Source organism: Hyla sarda, unplaced genomic scaffold (genome assembly GCF_029499605.1).
Source record: "Hyla sarda isolate aHylSar1 unplaced genomic scaffold, aHylSar1.hap1 scaffold_799, whole genome shotgun sequence".
Taxonomy (NCBI): domain Eukaryota; kingdom Metazoa; phylum Chordata; class Amphibia; order Anura; family Hylidae; genus Hyla; species Hyla sarda.
In genome coordinates this window covers 92513-111401 of record NW_026610824.1, presented here as the reverse complement: position 1 = coordinate 111401, position 18889 = coordinate 92513, and the positions used below count along the sequence as shown (strand labels likewise).

The following is an 18889-nucleotide window of genomic DNA, read 5'->3' as shown; positions in this document are numbered from 1 at the left end:
TGATACCGTTTGGGGACAGCCAAGGAGGCATCTGCAGGCAACAAAGGTAGGTGTGTGCTTGTGTGTGTGTTTCCTATGCAGATCCTAAGCCCAGTGTCACATGCAAGTAGGAGGAGTAAGAAGGGTTCCTGGCAAATCCGGGTTATGGATTGCATTTAAAAAGGCCCCGTGGGAGTGCAATGGGCCCCTGTCTTGCTGCTTAGCAATAATGGTATGGGTTTAGGTTCTGCTGTGTGTACTGGTGGTTGACTGCCCCCCAGCCCAGAGTGTGCATGGAAAATTGTCTGGCAGCCTCCCTGACAGCAAGCAGTGATAGTGCCCATGAAGGGGACCTTGTTGGGCCCGCCCCTTTCACGGTTATCGCTTCTCGGCCTTTTGGCTAAGATCAAGTGTAGTATCTGTTCTTATCAGTTTAATATCTGATACGTCCCCTATCTGGGGACCATATATTAAATGGATTTTTGAGAACGGGGGCCGATTTCGAAGCTTGCTTCCGTCGCCCTATGCATTGACCCGATATGGCAGTATCTTCGGGTACAGTGCACCACCCCCTTACAGGGTTAAAAAGAAAGATTCCTACTTTCATTGCTACCTGCTTGCTGGCTAGCCAGCTAGCCAGCCCTGTGGGCCTTGCTGCTGCTGCTGCTGCAGCCAAAAAACAAAAGGTGGTGCTGCTGCTGCTTCTGCTTCTGCTTGTGTCTGGCCGCTGTTGGAGCGTCCAGGCACAGGACTTCTGCTGCTGCTGACTAAATGGCCTCCTTAATTGGATCATTTGAGTAGCCAGCACACCTGTGCAGGTAGGGCATGACATGATAGGCAGCTGCCTTGATAGCGGGTGGGTGCTGAATGTTCCTAATTGACAAAATAAGATTAATGCTTATGAAGAAATATAAAATCTCATCCCTTCCCCAATATCGCGCCACACCCCTACCCCTTAATTCCCTGGTTGAACTTGATGGACATATGTCTTTTTTCGACCGTACTAACTATGTAACTATGTAACATAACATGGGGGGGGGGGGGGGGTCTCCTGGCTGTTCACACAGGTGTGTCATTGCTGTACATTGACCATGCATTGCTTCTGTGGTATTGCAAAGGCAAAGACAAATGCTTCCAGCCATCCATTGCACTAATGGATTGGTCATCAGCTGGCTGTCTATGTCCCGCATCAATATAGACCAAAGTACAGAGGGTTAGGCTATGCTATTGTGCACCTACCTGATGCATCAGAAGGTGCGAGGCCCTTGCTAAATTCTGTGCACAGACTTTGAGATCTATGCTTTAGACTGTATCTAAACCTGCTCCAACATGGACTGACATTCTGGCCTACTTTCAGCCGATGCGACTTGTCTGTCGCTGAACAGTCGCTTTTTATGTATTCAGCACCTATGTATAATGTTGTAAAAATGCTCTAGAAGCTAAAGTCGCAGAAATGTCACACATATTTGGCCTGCAACTTTCTGTGTGACAAATTCAGACAGGAAAAATCAGTATAAATCCTTAGAAAATTATCCCCCAGTGTCTCCATCTGCTGGCGGTATTGAATAAGCATTGCTGCACTGATGGGGTATGCATTAGACGAAAAAAAAGAAGAAAAAGAAGAATAATACGCCCAGAAAAGAGGCGAAAAGGAGAAAAACGTAAAAAAACGTGAAAAAAAAGTAAGAGGAAGAGAAGGGAAAAAAAGGTGGAAATGGGTTTAAAAGTGATTTCGGCGGAGAAATATATATATATATATATATATATATATATATATATATATATATATACGCGCACACACACACATATATATAAACGTATTCTCCGTTGAGATATTGCAGCCGCTGCTGTGTCCAGGCCCAGGAGCCTTAGCACTGTGCTGTGATGTCACTCAATACCACTGACATCACTAGGTGTAAACAACATCTCTCCTTTGCTGTGTATGTGACTATGGAGCTGTTTGGTGATGTCGTCTATTATGGCCTTCATAGAAGCAACAGGAGATTGTTGCATCCATCTAGAACCCTCAGAACTACAGTGCTATGATGTCACTCACTTCCACAGGCCTTGCAGAGTGTAAACAACAACAACCCAGCTTTGTTGTGTATGTAACCATAGGGATTTGTGATGTCACCTAGAACCTTCACAGCAGCGACAGCTTTATGAGGAGCATCAGCACTGCTCTGCCTGAGCAGAACCATCACCGCCATAGGTTGTCAAATAACCCGGGTTTAACCCACACAGGTAAGTCCAATGGTGTGCAGGCATGTCCTCTATGCTTACAGCTTCCCGTGGGTGTTGGTTTGATACCGTTTGGGGACAGCCAAGGAGGCATCTGCAGGCAACAAAGGTAGGTGTGTGCTTGTGTGTGTGTTTCCTATGCAGATCCTAAGCCCAGTGTCACATGCAAGTAGGAGGAGTAAGAAGGGTTCCTGGCAAATCCGGGTTATGGATTGCATTTAAAAAGGCCCCGTGGGAGTGCAATGGGCCCCTGTCTTGCTGCTTAGCAATAATGGTATGGGTTTAGGTTCTGCTGTGTGTACTGGTGGTTGACTGCCCCCCAGCCCAGAGTGTGCATGGAAAATTGTCTGGCAGCCTCCCTGACAGCAAGCAGTGATAGTGCCCATGAAGGGGACCTTGTTGGGCCCGCCCCTTTCACGGTTATCGCTTCTCGGCCTTTTGGCTAAGATCAAGTGTAGTATCTGTTCTTATCAGTTTAATATCTGATACGTCCCCTATCTGGGGACCATATATTAAATGGATTTTTGAGAACGGGGGCCGATTTCGAAGCTTGCTTCCGTCGCCCTATGCATTGACCCGATATGGCAGTATCTTCGGGTACAGTGCACCACCCCCTTACAGGGTTAAAAAGAAAGATTCCTACTTTCATTGCTACCTGCTTGCTGGCTAGCCAGCTAGCCAGCCCTGTGGGCCTTGCTGCTGCTGCTGCTGCAGCCAAAAAACAAAAGGTGCTGCTGCTGCTGCTTCTGCTTCTGCTTGTGTCTGGCCGCTGTTGGAGCGTCCAGGCACAGGACTTCTGCTGCTGCTGACTAAATGGCCTCCTTAATTGGATCATTTGAGTAGCCAGCACACCTGTGCAGGTAGGGCATGACATGATAGGCAGCTGCCTTGATAGCGGGTGGGTGCTGAATGTTCCTAATTGACAAAATAAGATTAATGCTTATGAAGAAATATAAAATCTCATCCCTTCCCCAATATCGCACCACACCCCTACCCCTTAATTCCCTGGTTGAACTTGATGGACATATGTCTTTTTTCGACCGTACTAACTATGTAACTATGTAACATAACATGGGGGGGGGGGGTCTCCTGGCTGTTCACACAGGTGTGTCATTGCTGTACATTGACCATGCATTGCTTCTGTGGTATTGCAAAGGCAAAGACAAATGCTTCCAGCCATCCATTGCACTAATGGATTGGTCATCAGCTGGCTGTCTATGTCCCGCATCAATATAGACCAAAGTACAGAGGGTTAGGCTATGCTATTGTGCACCTACCTGATGCATCAGAAGGTGCGAGGCCCTTGCTAAATTCTGTGCACAGACTTTGAGATCTATGCTTTAGACTGTATCTAAACCTGCTCCAACATGGACTGACATTCTGGCCTACTTTCAGCCGATGCGACTTGTCTGTCGCTGAACAGTCGCTTTTTATGTATTCAGCACCTATGTATAATGTTGTAAAAATGCTCTAGAAGCTAAAGTCGCAGAAATGTCACACATATTTGGCCTGCAACTTTCTGTGCGACAAATTCAGACAGGAAAAATCAGTATAAATCCTTAGAAAATTATCCCCCAGTGTCTCCATCTGCTGGCGGTATTGAATAAGCATTGCTGCACTGATGGGGTATGCATTAGACGAAAAAAAAGAAGAAAAAGAAGAATAATACGCCCAGAAAAGAGGCGAAAAGGAGAAAAACGTAAAAAAACGTGAAAAAAAAGTAAGAGGAAGAGAAGGGAAAAAAAGGTGGAAATGGGTTTAAAAGTGATTTCGGCGGAGAAATATATATATATATATATATATATATATATACGCGCACACACACACATATATATAAACGTATTCTCCGTTGAGATATTGCAGCCGCTGCTGTGTCCAGGCCCAGGAGCCTTAGCACTGTGCTGTGATGTCACTCAATACCACTGACATCACTAGGTGTAAACAACATCTCTCCTTTGCTGTGTATGTGACTATGGAGCTGTTTGGTGATGTCGTCTATTATGGCCTTCATAGAAGCAACAGGAGATTGTTGCATCCATCTAGAACCCTCAGAACTACAGTGCTATGATGTCACTCACTTCCACAGGCCTTGCAGAGTGTAAACAACAACAACCCAGCTTTGTTGTGTATGTAACCATAGGGATTTGTGATGTCACCTAGAACCTTCACAGCAGCGACAGCTTTATGAGGAGCATCAGCACTGCTCTGCCTGAGCAGAACCATCACCGCCATAGGTTGTCAAATAACCCGGGTTTAACCCACACAGGTAAGTCCAATGGGGTGCAGGCATGTCCTCTATGCTTACAGCTTCCCGTGGGTGTTGGTTTGATACCGTTTGGGGACAGCCAAGGAGGCATCTGCAGGCAACAAAGGTAGGTGTGTGCTTGTGTGTGTGTTTCCTATGCAGATCCTAAGCCCAGTGTCACATGCAAGTAGGAGGAGTAAGAAGGGTTCCTGGCAAATCCGGGTTATGGATTGCATTTAAAAAGGCCCCGTGGGAGTGCAATGGGCCCCTGTCTTGCTGCTTAGCAATAATGGTATGGGTTTAGGTTCTGCTGTGTATACTGGTGGTTGACTGCCCCCCAGCCCAGAGTGTGCATGGAAAATTGTCTGGCAGCCTCCCTGACAGCAAGCAGTGATAGTGCCCATGAAGGGGACCTTGTTGGGCCCGCCCCTTTCACGGTTATCGCTTCTCGGCCTTTTGGCTAAGATCAAGTGTAGTATCTGTTCTTATCAGTTTAATATCTGATACGTCCCCTATCTGGGGACCATATATTAAATGGATTTTTGAGAACGGGGGCCGATTTCGAAGCTTGCTTCCGTCGCCCTATGCATTGACCCGATATGGCAGTATCTTCGGGTACAGTGCACCACCCCCTTACAGGGTTAAAAAGAAAGATTCCTACTTTCATTGCTACCTGCTTGCTGGCTAGCCAGCTAGCCAGCCCTGTGGGCCTTGCTGCTGCTGCTGCTGCAGCCAAAAAACAAAAGGTGGTGCTGCTGCTGCTTCTGCTTCTGCTTGTGTCTGGCCGCTGTTGGAGCGTCCAGGCACAGGACTTCTGCTGCTGCTGACTAAATGGCCTCCTTAATTGGATCATTTGAGTAGCCAGCACACCTGTGCAGGTAGGGCATGACATGATAGGCAGCTGCCTTGATAGCGGGTGGGTGCTGAATGTTCCTAATTGACAAAATAAGATTAATGCTTATGAAGAAATATAAAATCTCATCCCTTCCCCAATATCGCGCCACACCCCTACCCCTTAATTCCCTGGTTGAACTTGATGGACATATGTCTTTTTTCGACCGTACTAACTATGTAACTATGTAACATAACATGGGGGGGGGGGTCTCCTGGCTGTTCACACAGGTGTGTCATTGCTGTACATTGACCATGCATTGCTTCTGTGGTATTGCAAAGGCAAAGACAAATGCTTCCAGCCATCCATTGCACTAATGGATTGGTCATCAGCTGGCTGTCTATGTCCCGCATCAATATAGACCAAAGTACAGAGGGTTAGGCTATGCTATTGTGCACCTACCTGATGCATCAGAAGGTGCGAGGCCCTTGCTAAATTCTGTGCACAGACTTTGAGATCTATGCTTTAGACTGTATCTAAACCTGCTCCAACATGGACTGACATTCTGGCCTACTTTCAGCCGATGCGACTTGTCTGTCGCTGAACAGTCGCTTTTTATGTATTCAGCACCTATGTATAATGTTGTAAAAATGCTCTAGAAGCTAAAGTCGCAGAAATGTCACACATATTTGTCCTGCAACTTTCTGTGCGACAAATTCAGACAGGAAAAATCAGTATAAATCCTTAGAAAATTATCCCCCAGTGTCTCCATCTGCTGGCGGTATTGAATAAGCATTGCTGCACTGATGGGGTATGCATTAGACGAAAAAAAAGAAGAAAAAGAAGAATAATACGCCCAGAAAAGAGGCGAAAAGGAGAAAAACGTAAAAAAACGTGAAAAAAAAGTAAGAGGAAGAGAAGGGAAAAAAAGGTGGAAATGGGTTTAAAAGTGATTTCGGCGGAGAAATATATATATATATATATATATATATATATATATATATATATATACGCGCACACACACACATATATATAAACGTATTCTCCGTTGAGATATTGCAGCCGCTGCTGTGTCCAGGCCCAGGAGCCTTAGCACTGTGCTGTGATGTCACTCAATACCACTGACATCACTAGGTGTAAACAACATCTCTCCTTTGCTGTGTATGTGACTATGGAGCTGTTTGGTGATGTCGTCTATTATGGCCTTCATAGAAGCAACAGGAGATTGTTGCATCCATCTAGAACCCTCAGAACTACAGTGCTATGATGTCACTCACTTCCACAGGCCTTGCAGAGTGTAAACAACAACAACCCAGCTTTGTTGTGTATGTAACCATAGGGATTTGTGATGTCACCTAGAACCTTCACAGCAGCGACAGCTTTATGAGGAGCATCAGCACTGCTCTGCCTGAGCAGAACCATCACCGCCATAGGTTGTCAAATAACCCGGGTTTAACCCACACAGGTAAGTCCAATGGGGTGCAGGCATGTCCTCTATGCTTACAGCTTCCCGTGGGTGTTGGTTTGATACCGTTTGGGGACAGCCAAGGAGGCATCTGCAGGCAACAAAGGTAGGTGTGTGCTTGTGTGTGTGTTTCCTATGCAGATCCTAAGCCCAGTGTCACATGCAAGTAGGAGGAGTAAGAAGGGTTCCTGGCAAATCCGGGTTATGGATTGCATTTAAAAAGGCCCCGTGGGAGTGCAATGGGCCCCTGTCTTGCTGCTTAGCAATAATGGTATGGGTTTAGGTTCTGCTGTGTGTACTGGTGGTTGACTGCCCCCCAGCCCAGAGTGTGCATGGAAAATTGTCTGGCAGCCTCCCTGACAGCAAGCAGTGATAGTGCCCATGAAGGGGACCTTGTTGGGCCCGCCCCTTTCACGGTTATCGCTTCTCGGCCTTTTGGCTAAGATCAAGTGTAGTATCTGTTCTTATCAGTTTAATATCTGATACGTCCCCTATCTGGGGACCATATATTAAATGGATTTTTGAGAACGGGGGCCGATTTCGAAGCTTGCTTCCGTCGCCCTATGCATTGACCCGATATGGCAGTATCTTCGGGTACAGTGCACCACCCCCTTACAGGGTTAAAAAGAAAGATTCCTACTTTCATTGCTACCTGCTTGCTGGCTAGCCAGCTAGCCAGCCCTGTGGGCCTTGCTGCTGCTGCTGCTGCAGCCAAAAAACAAAAGGTGGTGCTGCTGCTGCTTCTGCTTCTGCTTGTGTCTGGCCGCTGTTGGAGCGTCCAGGCACAGGACTTCTGCTGCTGCTGACTAAATGGCCTCCTTAATTGGATCATTTGAGTAGCCAGCACACCTGTGCAGGTAGGGCATGACATGATAGGCAGCTGCCTTGATAGCGGGTGGGTGCTGAATGTTCCTAATTGACAAAATAAGATTAATGCTTATGAAGAAATATAAAATCTCATCCCTTCCCCAATATCGCGCCACACCCCTACCCCCTTAATTCCCTGGTTGAACTTGATGGACATATGTCTTTTTTCGACCGTACTAACTATGTAACTATGTAACATAACATGGGGGGGGGGGGTCTCCTGGCTGTTCACACAGGTGTGTCATTGCTGTACATTGACCATGCATTGCTTCTGTGGTATTGCAAAGGCAAAGACAAATGCTTCCAGCCATCCATTGCACTAATGGATTGGTCATCAGCTGGCTGTCTATGTCCCGCATCAATATAGACCAAAGTACAGAGGGTTAGGCTATGCTATTGTGCACCTACCTGATGCATCAGAAGGTGCGAGGCCCTTGCTAAATTCTGTGCACAGACTTTGAGATCTATGCTTTAGACTGTATCTAAACCTGCTCCAACATGGACTGACATTCTGGCCTACTTTCAGCCGATGCGACTTGTCTGTCGCTGAACAGTCGCTTTTTATGTATTCAGCACCTATGTATAATGTTGTAAAAATGCTCTAGAAGCTAAAGTCGCAGAAATGTCACACATATTTGGCCTGCAACTTTCTGTGCGACAAATTCAGACAGGAAAAATCAGTATAAATCCTTAGAAAATTATCCCCCAGTGTCTCCATCTGCTGGCGGTATTGAATAAGCATTGCTGCACTGATGGGGTATGCATTAGACGAAAAAAAAGAAGAAAAAGAAGAATAATACGCCCAGAAAAGAGGCGAAAAGGAGAAAAACGTAAAAAAACGTGAAAAAAAAGTAAGAGGAAGAGAAGGGAAAAAAAGGTGGAAATGGGTTTAAAAGTGATTTCGGCGGAGAAATATATATATATATATATATATATATATATATATATATATATATATATATACGCGCACACACACACATATATATAAACGTATTCTCCGTTGAGATATTGCAGCCGCTGCTGTGTCCAGGCCCAGGAGCCTTAGCACTGTGCTGTGATGTCACTCAATACCACTGACATCACTAGGTGTAAACAACATCTCTCCTTTGCTGTGTATGTGACTATGGAGCTGTTTGGTGATGTCGTCTATTATGGCCTTCATAGAAGCAACAGGAGATTGTTGCATCCATCTAGAACCCTCAGAACTACAGTGCTATGATGTCACTCACTTCCACAGGCCTTGCAGAGTGTAAACAACAACAACCCAGCTTTGTTGTGTATGTAACCATAGGGATTTGTGATGTCACCTAGAACCTTCACAGCAGCGACAGCTTTATGAGGAGCATCAGCACTGCTCTGCCTGAGCAGAACCATCACCGCCATAGGTTGTCAAATAACCCGGGTTTAACCCACACAGGTAAGTCCAATGGGGTGCAGGCATGTCCTCTATGCTTACAGCTTCCCGTGGGTGTTGGTTTGATACCGTTTGGGGACAGCCAAGGAGGCATCTGCAGGCAACAAAGGTAGGTGTGTGCTTGTGTGTGTGTTTCCTATGCAGATCCTAAGCCCAGTGTCACATGCAAGTAGGAGGAGTAAGAAGGGTTCCTGGCAAATCCGGGTTATGGATTGCATTTAAAAAGGCCCCGTGGGAGTGCAATGGGCCCCTGTCTTGCTGCTTAGCAATAATGGTATGGGTTTAGGTTCTGCTGTGTGTACTGGTGGTTGACTGCCCCCCAGCCCAGAGTGTGCATGGAAAATTGTCTGGCAGCCTCCCTGACAGCAAGCAGTGATAGTGCCCATGAAGGGGACCTTGTTGGGCCCGCCCCTTTCACGGTTATCGCTTCTCGGCCTTTTGGCTAAGATCAAGTGTAGTATCTGTTCTTATCAGTTTAATATCTGATACGTCCCCTATCTGGGGACCATATATTAAATGGATTTTTGAGAACGGGGGCCGATTTCGAAGCTTGCTTCCGTCGCCCTATGCATTGACCCGATATGGCAGTATCTTCGGGTACAGTGCACCACCCCCTTACAGGGTTAAAAAGAAAGATTCCTACTTTCATTGCTACCTGCTTGCTGGCTAGCCAGCTAGCCAGCCCTGTGGGCCTTGCTGCTGCTGCTGCTGCAGCCAAAAAACAAAAGGTGGTGCTGCTGCTGCTTCTGCTTGTGTCTGGCCGCTGTTGGAGCGTCCAGGCACAGGACTTCTGCTGCTGCTGACTAAATGGCCTCCTTAATTGGATCATTTGAGTAGCCAGCACACCTGTGCAGGTAGGGCATGACATGATAGGCAGCTGCCTTGATAGCGGGTGGGTGCTGAATGTTCCTAATTGACAAAAGAAGATTAATGCTTATGAAGAAATATAAAATCTCATCCCTTCCCCAATATCGCGCCACACCCCTACCCCTTAATTCCCTGGTTGAACTTGATGGACATATGTCTTTTTTCGACCGTACTAACTATGTAACTATGTAACATAACATGGGGGGGGGGGGGTCTCCTGGCTGTTCACACAGGTGTGTCATTGCTGTACATTGACCATGCATTGCTTCTGTGGTATTGCAAAGGCAAAGACAAATGCTTCCAGCCATCCATTGCACTAATGGATTGGTCATCAGCTGGCTGTCTATGTCCCGCATCAATATAGACCAAAGTACAGAGGGTTAGGCTATGCTATTGTGCACCTACCTGATGCATCAGAAGGTGCGAGGCCCTTGCTAAATTCTGTGCACAGACTTTGAGATCTATGCTTTAGACTGTATCTAAACCTGCTCCAACATGGACTGACATTCTGGCCTACTTTCAGCCGATGCGACTTGTCTGTCGCTGAACAGTCGCTTTTTATGTATTCAGCACCTATGTATAATGTTGTAAAAATGCTCTAGAAGCTAAAGTCGCAGAAATGTCACACATATTTGGCCTGCAACTTTCTGTGCGACAAATTCAGACAGGAAAAATCAGTATAAATCCTTAGAAAATTATCCCCCAGTGTCTCCATCTGCTGGCGGTATTGAATAAGCATTGCTGCACTGATGGGGTATGCATTAGACGAAAAAAAAGAAGAAAAAGAAGAATAATACGCCCAGAAAAGAGGCGAAAAGGAGAAAAACGTAAAAAAACGTGAAAAAAAAGTAAGAGGAAGAGAAGGGAAAAAAAGGTGGAAATGGGTTTAAAAGTGATTTCGGCGGAGAATATATATATATATATATATATATATATATATATATATATATATATATATACGCGCACACACACACATATATATAAACGTATTCTCCGTTGAGATATTGCAGCCGCTGCTGTGTCCAGGCCCAGGAGCCTTAGCACTGTGCTGTGATGTCACTCAATACCACTGACATCACTAGGTGAAAACAACATCTCTCCTTTGCTGTGTATGTGACTATGGAGCTGTTTGGTGATGTCGTCTATTATGGCCTTCATAGAAGCAACAGGAGATTGTTGCATCCATCTAGAACCCTCAGAACTACAGTGCTATGATGTCACTCACTTCCACAGGCCTTGCAGAGTGTAAACAACAACAACCCAGCTTTGTTGTGTATGTAACCATAGGGATTTGTGATGTCACCTAGAACCTTCACAGCAGCGACAGCTTTATGAGGAGCATCAGCACTGCTCTGCCTGAGCAGAACCATCACCGCCATAGGTTGTCAAATAACCCGGGTTTAACCCACACAGGTAAGTCCAATGGGGTGCAGGCATGTCCTCTATGCTTACAGCTTCCCGTGGGTGTTGGTTTGATACCGTTTGGGGACAGCCAAGGAGGCATCTGCAGGCAACAAAGGTAGGTGTGTGCTTGTGTGTGTGTTTCCTATGCAGATCCTAAGCCCAGTGTCACATGCAAGTAGGAGGAGTAAGAAGGGTTCCTGGCAAATCCGGGTTATGGATTGCATTTAAAAAGGCCCCGTGGGAGTGCAATGGGCCCCTGTCTTGCTGCTTAGCAATAATGGTATGGGTTTAGGTTCTGCTGTGTGTACTGGTGGTTGACTGCCCCCCAGCCCAGAGTGTGCATGGAAAATTGTCTGGCAGCCTCCCTGACAGCAAGCAGTGATAGTGCCCATGAAGGGGACCTTGTTGGGCCCGCCCCTTTCACGGTTTTCGCTTCTCGGCCTTTTGGCTAAGATCAAGTGTAGTATCTGTTCTTATCAGTTTAATATCTGATACGTCCCCTATCTGGGGACCATATATTAAATGGATTTTTGAGAACGGGGGCCGATTTCGAAGCTTGCTTCCGTCGCCCTATGCATTGACCCGATATGGCAGTATCTTCGGGTACAGTGCACCACCCCCTTACAGGGTTAAAAAGAAAGATTCCTACTTTCATTGCTACCTGCTTGCTGGCTAGCCAGCTAGCCAGCCCTGTGGGCCTTGCTGCTGCTGCTGCTGCAGCCAAAAAACAAAAGGTGGTGCTGCTGCTGCTTCTGCTTCTGCTTGTGTCTGGCCGCTGTTGGAGCGTCCAGGCACAGGACTTCTGCTGCTGCTGACTAAATGGCCTCCTTAATTGGATCATTTGAGTAGCCAGCACACCTGTGCAGGTAGGGCATGACATGATAGGCAGCTGCCTTGATAGCGGGTGGGTGCTGAATGTTCCTAATTGACAAAATAAGATTAATGCTTATGAAGAAATATAAAATCTCATCCCTTCCCCAATATCGCGCCACACCCCTACCCCTTAATTCCCTGGTTGAACTTGATGGACATATGTCTTTTTTCGACCGTACTAACTATGTAACTATGTAACATAACATGGGGGGGGGGGGTCTCCTGGCTGTTCACACAGGTGTGTCATTGCTGTACATTGACCATGCATTGCTTCTGTGGTATTGCAAAGGCAAAGACAAATGCTTCCAGCCATCCATTGCACTAATGGATTGGTCATCAGCTGGCTGTCTATGTCCCGCATCAATATAGACCAAAGTACAGAGGGTTAGGCTATGCTATTGTGCACCTACCTGATGCATCAGAAGGTGCGAGGCCCTTGCTAAATTCTGTGCACAGACTTTGAGATCTATGCTTTAGACTGTATCTAAACCTGCTCCAACATGGACTGACATTCTGGCCTACTTTCAGCCGATGCGACTTGTCTGTCGCTGAACAGTCGCTTTTTATGTATTCAGCACCTATGTATAATGTTGTAAAAATGCTCTAGAAGCTAAAGTCGCAGAAATGTCACACATATTTGGCCTGCAACTTTCTGTGCGACAAATTCAGACAGGAAAAATCAGTATAAATCCTTAGAAAATTATCCCCCAGTGTCTCCATCTGCTGGCGGTATTGAATAAGCATTGCTGCACTGATGGGGTATGCATTAGACGAAAAAAAAGAAGAAAAAGAAGAATAATACGCCCAGAAAAGAGGCGAAAAGGAGAAAAACGTAAAAAAACGTGAAAAAAAAGTAAGAGGAAGAGAAGGGAAAAAAAGGTGGAAATGGGTTTAAAAGTGATTTCGGCGGAGAATATATATATATATATATATATATATATATATATATATATATATACGCGCACACACACACATATATATAAACGTATTCTCCGTTGAGATATTGCAGCCGCTGCTGTGTCCAGGCCCAGGAGCCTTAGCACTGTGCTGTGATGTCACTCAATACCACTGACATCACTAGGTGTAAACAACATCTCTCCTTTGCTGTGTATGTGACTATGGAGCTGTTTGGTGATGTCGTCTATTATGGCCTTCATAGAAGCAACAGGAGATTGTTGCATCCATCTAGAACCCTCAGAACTACAGTGCTATGATGTCACTCACTTCCACAGGCCTTGCAGAGTGTAAACAACAACAACCCAGCTTTGTTGTGTATGTAACCATAGGGATTTGTGATGTCACCTAGAACCTTCACAGCAGCGACAGCTTTATGAGGAGCATCAGCACTGCTCTGCCTGAGCAGAACCATCACCGCCATAGGTTGTCAAATAACCCGGGTTTAACCCACACAGGTAAGTCCAATGGGGTGCAGGCATGTCCTCTATGCTTACAGCTTCCCGTGGGTGTTGGTTTGATACCGTTTGGGGACAGCCAAGGAGGCATCTGCAGGCAACAAAGGTAGGTGTGTGCTTGTGTGTGTGTTTCCTATGCAGATCCTAAGCCCAGTGTCACATGCAAGTAGGAGGAGTAAGAAGGGTTCCTGGCAAATCCGGGTTATGGATTGCATTTAAAAAGGCCCCGTGGGAGTGCAATGGGCCCCTGTCTTGCTGCTTAGCAATAATGGTATGGGTTTAGGTTCTGCTGTGTGTACTGGTGGTTGACTGCCCCCCAGCCCAGAGTGTGCATGGAAAATTGTCTGGCAGCCTCCCTGACAGCAAGCAGTGATAGTGCCCATGAAGGGGACCTTGTTGGGCCCGCCCCTTTCACGGTTATCGCTTCTCGGCCTTTTGGCTAAGATCAAGTGTAGTATCTGTTCTTATCAGTTTAATATCTGATACGTCCCCTATCTGGGGACCATATATTAAATGGATTTTTGAGAACGGGGGCCGATTTCGAAGCTTGCTTCCGTCGCCCTATGCATTGACCCGATATGGCAGTATCTTCGGGTACAGTGCACCACCCCCTTACAGGGTTAAAAAGAAAGATTCCTACTTTCATTGCTACCTGCTTGCTAGCTAGCCAGCCCTGTGGGCCTTGCTGCTGCTGCTGCTGCAGCCAAAAAACAAAAGGTGGTGCTGCTGCTGCTTCTGCTTCTGCTTGTGTCTGGCCGCTGTTGGAGCGTCCAGGCACAGGACTTCTGCTGCTGCTGACTAAATGGCCTCCTTAATTGGATCATTTGAGTAGCCAGCACACCTGTGCAGGTAGGGCATGACATGATAGGCAGCTGCCTTGATAGCGGGTGGGTGCTGAATGTTCCTAATTGACAAAATAAGATTAATGCTTATGAAGAAATATAAAATCTCATCCCTTCCCCAATATCGCGCCACACCCCTACCCCTTAATTCCCTGGTTGAACTTGATGGACATATGTCTTTTTTCGACCGTACTAACTATGTAACTATGTAACATAACATGGGGGGGGGGGGTCTCCTGGCTGTTCACACAGGTGTGTCATTGCTGTACATTGACCATGCATTGCTTCTGTGGTATTGCAAAGGCAAAGACAAATGCTTCCAGCCATCCATTGCACTAATGGATTGGTCATCAGCTGGCTGTCTATGTCCCGCATCAATATAGACCAAAGTACAGAGGGTTAGGCTATGCTATTGTGCACCTACCTGATGCATCAGAAGGTGCGAGGCCCTTGCTAAATTCTGTGCACAGACTTTGAGATCTATGCTTTAGACTGTATCTAAACCTGCTCCAACATGGACTGACATTCTGGCCTACTTTCAGCCGATGCGACTTGTCTGTCGCTGAACAGTCGCTTTTTATGTATTCAGCACCTATGTATAATGTTGTAAAAATGCTCTAGAAGCTAAAGTCGCAGAAATGTCACACATATTTGGCCTGCAACTTTCTGTGCGACAAATTCAGACAGGAAAAATCAGTATAAATCCTTAGAAAATTATCCCCCAGTGTCTCCATCTGCTGGCGGTATTGAATAAGCATTGCTGCACTGATGGGGTATGCATTAGACGAAAAAAAAGAAGAAAAAGAAGAATAATACGCCCAGAAAAGAGGCGAAAAGGAGAAAAACGTAAAAAAACGTGAAAAAAAAGTAAGAGGAAGAGAAGGGAAAAAAAGGTGGAAATGGGTTTAAAAGTGATTTCGGCGGAGAATATATATATATATATATATATATATATATATATATATATATATATATACGCGCACACACACACATATATATAAACGTATTCTCCGTTGAGATATTGCAGCCGCTGCTGTGTCCAGGCCCAGGAGCCTTAGCACTGTGCTGTGATGTCACTCAATACCACTGACATCACTAGGTGTAAACAACATCTCTCCTTTGCTGTGTATGTGACTATGGAGCTGTTTGGTGATGTCGTCTATTATGGCCTTCATAGAAGCAACAGGAGATTGTTGCATCCATCTAGAACCCTCAGAACTACAGTGCTATGATGTCACTCACTTCCACAGGCCTTGCAGAGTGTAAACAACAACAACCCAGCTTTGTTGTGTATGTAACCATAGGGATTTGTGATGTCACCTAGAACCTTCACAGCAGCGACAGCTTTATGAGGAGCATCAGCACTGCTCTGCCTGAGCAGAACCATCACCGCCATAGGTTGTCAAATAACCCGGGTTTAACCCACACAGGTAAGTCCAATGGGGTGCAGGCATGTCCTCTATGCTTACAGCTTCCCGTGGGTGTTGGTTTGATACCGTTTGGGGACAGCCAAGGAGGCATCTGCAGGCAACAAAGGTAGGTGTGTGCTTGTGTGTGTGTTTCCTATGCAGATCCTAAGCCCAGTGTCACATGCAAGTAGGAGGAGTAAGAAGGGTTCCTGGCAAATCCGGGTTATGGATTGCATTTAAAAAGGCCCCGTGGGAGTGCAATGGGCCCCTGTCTTGCTGCTTAGCAATAATGGTATGGGTTTAGGTTCTGCTGTGTGTACTGGTGGTTGACTGCCCCCCAGCCCAGAGTGTGCATGGAAAATTGTCTGGCAGCCTCCCTGACAGCAAGCAGTGATAGTGCCCATGAAGGGGACCTTGTTGGGCCCGCCCCTTTCACGGTTATCGCTTCTCGGCCTTTTGGCTAAGATAAAGTGTAGTATCTGTTCTTATCAGTTTAATATCTGATACGTCCCCTATCTGGGGACCATATATTAAATGGATTTTTGAGAACGGGGGCCGATTTCGAAGCTTGCTTCCGTCGCCCTATGCATTGACCCGATATGGCAGTATCTTCGGGTACAGTGCACCACCCCCTTACAGGGTTAAAAAGAAAGATTCCTACTTTCATTGCTACCTGCTTGCTGGCTAGCCAGCTAGCCAGCCCTGTGGGCCTTGCTGCTGCTGCTGCTGCAGCCAAAAAACAAAAGGTGGTGCTGCTGCTGCTTCTGCTTCTGCTTGTGTCTGGCCGCTGTTGGAGCGTCCAGGCACAGGACTTCTGCTGCTGCTGACTAAATGGCCTCCTTAATTGGATCATTTGAGTAGCCAGCACACCTGTGCAGGTAGGGCATGACATGATAGGCAGCTGCCTTGATAGCGGGTGGGTGCTGAATGTTCCTAATTGACAAAATAAGATTAATGCTTATGAAGAAATATAAAATCTCATCCCTTCCCCAATATCGCGCCACACCCCTACCCCTTAATTCCCTGGTTGAACTTGATGGACATATGTCTTTTTTCGACCGTACTAACTATGTAACTATGTAACATAACATGGGGGGGGGGGTCTCCTGGCTGTTCACACAGGTGTGTCATTGCTGTACATTGACCATGCATTGCTTCTGTGGTATTGCAAAGGCAAAGACAAATGCTTCCAGCCATCCATTGCACTAATGGATTGGTCATCAGCTGGCTGTCTATGTCCCGCATCAATATAGACCAAAGTACAGAGGGTTAGGCTATGCTATTGTGCACCTACCTGATGCATCAGAAGGTGCGAGGCCCTTGCTAAATTCTGTGCACAGACTTTGAGATCTATGCTTTAGACTGTATCTAAACCTGCTCCAACATGGACTGACATTCTGGCCTACTTTCAGCCGATGCGACTTGTCTGTCGCTGAACAGTCGCTTTTTATGTATTCAGCACCTATGTATAATGTTGTAAAAATGCTCTAGAAGCTAAAGTCGCAGAAATGTCACACATATTTGGCCTGCAACTTTCTGTGCGACAAATTCAGACAGGAAAAATCAGTATAAATCCTTAGAAAATTATCCCCCAGTGTCTCCATCTGCTGGCGGTATTGAATAAGCATTGCTGCACTGATGGGGTATGCATTAGACGAAAAAAAAGAAGAAAAAGAAGAATAATACGCCCAGAAAAGAGGCGAAAAGGAGAAAAACGTAAAAAAACGTGAAAAAAAAGTAAGAGGAAGAGAAGGGAAAAAAAGGTGGAAATGGGTTTAAAAGTGATTTCGGCGGAGAAATATATATATATATATATATATATATATATATATATATATATATATATATATACGCGCACACACACACATATATATAAACGTATTCTCCGTTGAGATATTGCAGCCGCTGCTGTGTCCAGGCCCAGGAGCCTTAGCACTGTGCTGTGATGTCACTCAATACCACTGACATCACTAGGTGTAAACAACATCTCTCCTTTGCTGTGTATGTGACTATGGAGCTGTTTGGTGATGTCGTCTATTATGGCCTTCATAGAAGCAACAGGAGATTGTTGCATCCATCTAGAACCCTCAGAACTACAGTGCTATGATGTCACTCACTTCCACAGGCCTTGCAGAGTGTAAACAACAACAACCCAGCTTTGTTGTGTATGTAACCATAGGGATTTGTGATGTCACCTAGAACCTTCACAGCAGCGACAGCTTTATGAGGAGCATCAGCACTGCTCTGCCTGAGCAGAACCATCACCGCCATAGGTTGTCAAATAACCCGGGTTTAACCCACACAGGTAAGTCCAATGGGGTGCAGGCATGTCCTCTATGCTTACAGCTTCCCGTGGGTGTTGGTTTGATACCGTTTGGGGACAGCCAAGGAGGCATCTGCAGGCAACAAAGGTAGGTGTGTGCTTGTGTGTGTGTTTCCTATGCAGATCCTAAGCCCAGTGTCACATGCAAGTAGGAGGAGTAAGAAGGGTTCCTGGCAAATCCGGGTTATGGATTGCATTTAAAAAGGCCCCGTGGGAGTGCAATGGGCCCCTGTCTTGCTGCTTAGCAATAATGGTATGGGTTTAGGTTCTGCTGTGTGTACTGGTGGTTGACTGCCCCCCAGCCCAGAGTGTGCATGGAAAATTGTCTGGCAGCCTCCCTGACAGCAAGCAGTGATAGTGCCCATGAAGGGGACCTTGTTGGGCCCGCCCCTTTCACGGTTATCGCTTCTCGGCCTTTTGGCTAAGATCAAGTGTAGTATCTGTTCTTATCAGTTTAATATCTGATACGTCCCCTATCTGGGGACCATATATTAAATGGATTTTTGAGAACGGGGGCCGATTTCGAAGCTTGCTTCCGTCGCCCTATGCATTGACCCGATATGGCAGTATCTTCGGGTACAGTGCACCACCCCCTTACAGGGTTAAAAAGAAAGATTCCTACTTTCATTGCTACCTGCTTGCTGGCTAGCCAGCTAGCCAGCCCTGTGGGCCTTGCTGCTGCTGCTGCTGCAGCCAAAAAACAAAAGGTGGTGCTG

At 46.2% G+C, this 18889-nt stretch overlaps 9 non-coding genes across 9 annotated transcripts; all 9 read left to right on the top strand.

Moving 5' to 3' along the window:
• The first annotated feature begins 359 nt into the window (after positions 1-359).
• On the top strand, positions 360-550 carry LOC130346690 (U2 spliceosomal RNA). Its single transcript, XR_008884850.1, has one exon. It is a non-coding gene; the product is annotated as a U2 spliceosomal RNA (small nuclear RNA).
• Positions 551-2642: 2092 nt separating this feature from the next.
• LOC130346689 (U2 spliceosomal RNA) lies at positions 2643-2833 on the top strand. Its single transcript, XR_008884849.1, has one exon. It is a non-coding gene; the product is annotated as a U2 spliceosomal RNA (small nuclear RNA).
• Positions 2834-4905: 2072 nt separating this feature from the next.
• Positions 4906-5096, top strand: LOC130346688 (U2 spliceosomal RNA). Its single transcript, XR_008884848.1, has one exon. It is a non-coding gene; the product is annotated as a U2 spliceosomal RNA (small nuclear RNA).
• A 2085-nt stretch (positions 5097-7181) lies between these two features.
• LOC130346687 (U2 spliceosomal RNA) lies at positions 7182-7372 on the top strand. The gene has a single exon (XR_008884847.1). It is a non-coding gene; the product is annotated as a U2 spliceosomal RNA (small nuclear RNA).
• A 2093-nt stretch (positions 7373-9465) lies between these two features.
• Positions 9466-9656, top strand: LOC130346686 (U2 spliceosomal RNA). Its single transcript, XR_008884846.1, has one exon. It is a non-coding gene; the product is annotated as a U2 spliceosomal RNA (small nuclear RNA).
• A 2086-nt stretch (positions 9657-11742) lies between these two features.
• LOC130346646 (U2 spliceosomal RNA) lies at positions 11743-11933 on the top strand. Its single transcript, XR_008884813.1, has one exon. It is a non-coding gene; the product is annotated as a U2 spliceosomal RNA (small nuclear RNA).
• A 2085-nt stretch (positions 11934-14018) lies between these two features.
• On the top strand, positions 14019-14209 carry LOC130346685 (U2 spliceosomal RNA). The gene has a single exon (XR_008884845.1). It is a non-coding gene; the product is annotated as a U2 spliceosomal RNA (small nuclear RNA).
• Positions 14210-16290: 2081 nt separating this feature from the next.
• LOC130346651 (U2 spliceosomal RNA) lies at positions 16291-16481 on the top strand. Its single transcript, XR_008884817.1, has one exon. It is a non-coding gene; the product is annotated as a U2 spliceosomal RNA (small nuclear RNA).
• Positions 16482-18574: 2093 nt separating this feature from the next.
• Positions 18575-18765, top strand: LOC130346684 (U2 spliceosomal RNA). Its single transcript, XR_008884844.1, has one exon. It is a non-coding gene; the product is annotated as a U2 spliceosomal RNA (small nuclear RNA).
• The last annotated feature ends 124 nt before the right edge of the window (positions 18766-18889 follow it).